At 36.2% G+C, this 3,789-nt stretch overlaps 1 long non-coding RNA gene across 5 annotated transcripts; it reads left to right on the top strand.

The window, feature by feature from the left end:
- On the top strand, positions 1-3,518 carry LOC113315089. Of its 5 annotated transcripts, none has more exons than XR_003342730.1 (7): positions 1-1,018; positions 1,372-1,677; positions 1,761-1,877; positions 2,181-2,253; positions 2,633-2,901; positions 3,132-3,223; positions 3,327-3,518. It is a non-coding gene; the product is annotated as an uncharacterized LOC113315089 (long non-coding RNA). The 5 variants fall into 5 exon arrangements; XR_003342735.1 differs by having other exon boundaries at positions 1,378-1,677; positions 2,633-3,039; XR_003342729.1 differs by having other exon boundaries at positions 1,378-1,677.
- The last annotated feature ends 271 nt before the right edge of the window (positions 3,519-3,789 follow it).

Consider the following 3,789-nt stretch of genomic DNA (forward strand, 5'->3'; position numbering starts at 1 on the left):
GTGTGCATTTTTTTGTCAGTTTTCCAGTGTCACGTGTTTGTTGCAGCTCGAAATGAAACTTAGATGTTCACTTGTGTTAGATCTGAATGTATGTGGGAAGTAGCACTCGAATTTGTTGGCTACAGTCTGAATCAGTTCATTCAAACACCGCCATAGTTGAATTTTAATCATCTGAAATTGAGGGATATTCTACTTCACAACATCGTTCTTAGCTGTATGTCTTTGTCCAATTCATATTAAAGGTGTCGTACCATTTTGTTACCCATGAATCATAATACAAATTTTATTAGATTACAGACCAGGTATCCTTTGTATGAATTGGCCAATCTCGGTACTGGAATCATGGAATCAAATGATTCCAGCCGATTAATGGAACTGGATACATACAGTTTATAATTGGTAAGGTCCAAGAATCTATATTTCATTGCCCAAAGATCGATGTTTCTATTCTCTGTATCTTCAACCGATAAGTACAGGTCCTCTCCCAAGACACCCACTTCCATTGTAAGTCAGTTCGATTTATCATCAAGATAGCAACTGGCCGGTACATGGATCTCGTTTCTTTAATCAAGCAAACTATAACTTTTGTTTCTTTAATCTAGTGAAGGATTCTGCCATCTAAAGGCTTCTCGGAAACAGAAGTACAATGACATCCATCTAAAGGCTTCATGGATTCCACAAACGAATATTGCCTGAATACCTTGCATGAAAGAGTAAACTTTCAAAACTACCCTTTCCCCGAGATTTCATTTTACTTGCCATACTCGCATTTCGTTAACTTCTGTATCTCTTAATTCTCGTTTTTTACGCAAAACCACTCCCAGTCCCACCACCATCGATCCACCACCATCACCGACAAAAAAGGATTCGTTTTCTCCCACAGAACCACTCCCACCATCACCGATAAATCTTTTATCTCTACTTCTCATTTCATTTTCTTCTACAAAACCACCCTACCACTATCGATCCCCCCACCCACACCATTTTTGATAGAACATCTTCATTAAAGCTGAAGAAGGTGAGATTTGTTGATTTCTACTTGTTTCTAAGGATGAATTTAATACTCCTCTGTTAACAGTCTAATTGATGAATCTTTTTTTTTTTTTGATCGGCTAATTGATGAATCTATTGGTATCTTCTTTCTAGATTCCTCTGTTAACAGTCTAATTCATGAATCTAGTAATTAAGGATTTTTTTAGACTTACAATTTTGTTGGGTTTGCTCAATTTTAAGGTTTGGAATCTTTGGATTGTCCAACGTCTTTAGATTCATTCAGTTAGTTTATGGTTTTTTAAGGTTTCTAACAAGAATATTCATGAAATTTTTTGGTTTTTTAGTGGTAATTTTGAGCTGAAATTTGTGTTATCTTAGTTACAGATCAGAGATAAGTAAAGGGTCTTGTTTGGATTGAAGAATTGAATCAATCGATAACATTTTGATTTCCAATTTGTAGAAGAAAGTGGGGAAGTAAAAGAGTTTTCCCCAAAAAGAAACCCCACTTCTAAGGTATTGTTTGCTAATTAAGCTTACAAAAAAAATGATGGTATAATGACAGGTAGTAAACCATGGGATTGACACAGATTTGTTAAGGGTTATAGAGGAAGTGGCTATGGAGTTCCTCATGTTACCTTTGGAGGAAAAAAATGAGTATCCAATGTTGCATGGGACTGTTCAAGGGTATGGGCATGCGTTCATTCTACAGAAGTAATGCATTTTAACAGTTGAAGTCTCTAACTTCTGGTGCTCCTTTATTCTTACAGGTTAGAGGTACTATGTGCATCTTACAGGCATAAGTGAAACAGTCGAGAGTATATTGAAACTTAACGATGGCAATGAGGAGCCTAATGCTGAAACAGTTCTTGATGTTCCATTAGGGGGTTAGTTGCTTCTCATCATTAATCTATAGCATGTGTAAATAAAAATAGAGTATAAACGAGTGGCAGAGTTAGTATAAGCAGTTGGTCCCAATCTTACTAGGACTAGAAAACCTTGAATCATTAATCTATAGCATGTGTAAATAAAAATATAAACGAGCGGCAGAGTTATTAATTTGGCCTCAACCACAGTATCGTAGCTCCACCAATGGCATAGTGAAACAGTTTCTTCAAAGTCTCACCTTTTTATACAACTTGTATTTGTAAACATAAACATGAAAATAACAATACCCCTTGTCCACACAGGTCACTGAATACTGTTATGTTGAATCAGAACAATACCGCTTACACTGTGCAGCTAGAGAATGGAGAGATTAAGGTTAGTTCACCTCTTAATCAAAAACCCTGTGAATTCATCTAGTTTGACATAATAACATCAGTGCCTTGAGTTCCTCCAGTAGTATTTTTCGCATCATTGCAGAAAAAACTTAAACATAAGTGGTAATGGGTTGCTTCCCTCACTAGATCCTTGTTAACTTCGATTTGAGTAGGAAGCTCACACATTCTTGCCAACCTTCTTCTCCCTATATGCTTCAACTTATAGTTTATTCCACCCTGAACCTTTAACACCTTAACCATGCGGTCCATGCATAGTTGTAATGTGAGGAATACTGCATTTAAAGATTATACTGAAATTTGCACTGATAGCTAGAATAAGCATTGACAGTAAAAATTATCCTTCTTGGAGAATTTTGCAGATTGTGCAATTGTGTACTTGTCGTGGAGGAGCTTTGATAAGCAAATCACTATTTCCTTAAGCAATTAGCATATTGGGATTTTTTATGCATCGCACTTTTCCACTCTCAGTCAAAGTTCAGTATCTTTCTTCAACATCGAGAAACCAGAAACCGCTGTTTCACGACGGGCATGGGCAAGGCTGCCAAATACTGCTCCCTTGACCAACCATACAAAGTATTTTGGTTGTATTTTCTTTTTTCTGTGGCGGGCTCGATTGTTGAATTTTGCGGTTAGATTCTTGCCCTTTCACAGATCATACTTTTGATCCTTTTCGATATACTCCAAAGTTTTAAAAATCCAGTTCTGCTGAAAGAATCACCTATACATCACTGTAATGTTAAGGTTTCGAGTTTGTGTTTTATCATGGGTAAGGAGTAGGAGAAGAAAAGTTCTGTATCAACATCACTATGTGCACAACTTAGAGATCTGTTATCAGTAGATTTTTTATTTATTTCACAGGTTGTATTTAGAGAAGTTTTTGAAGGGTAAATGCCTAAATGGAATAAAGAAGAATGTGTTTCAGAGTGGGAAAAAACACAGCACGTCTCTCTGTAAGTATAGTTCTTCTGGTTGTCTTATACGATTTCTTTAAAATGATGGGGTCTCTTTGTTCATGAAGTTTGACCTGATTTTACTTGATTTTGATTTTGGTAGGAACATCTGGAGGTGAAACAACTTTGGAAGAAGAAGCTGATGCTGGGTTTCCAACTTCTACTGAATCAAGGTTGGTAATGTTGATTTGAGATGTTGTTTTCGTTTCCATCGTGTATACGAACTACGAACATCAGTATTGGTTGACAATTGTGTATATAGAAAGAATGTCGTAATAAATGATGGTTTCAATCACTTTTTACATTTGCCGTACTAGCGATGTAATGTTTGAAATATGGCTCGGTGAATCTAGTAATCGGCTTTCAGGAACAAAAGCATGACCAATCACTCCTATGACAAAAATCATACTAAGAGTGCACTCATCAATCGTTGATTGAATTTGGGATTTTATAAGTGCTTTGCTTGGGTAGGTTAAACTTCTTAAATTACGTGGGGTTTGATTCTTGAATAAATTATCCTTATGGAATTCGATTGGCAAGCCTGATTGACAGTAAAAATTATCCTT

The sequence above is a fragment of the Papaver somniferum genome, chromosome 1 (assembly GCF_003573695.1).
Source record: "Papaver somniferum cultivar HN1 chromosome 1, ASM357369v1, whole genome shotgun sequence".
NCBI lineage: Eukaryota > Viridiplantae > Streptophyta > Magnoliopsida > Ranunculales > Papaveraceae > Papaver > Papaver somniferum.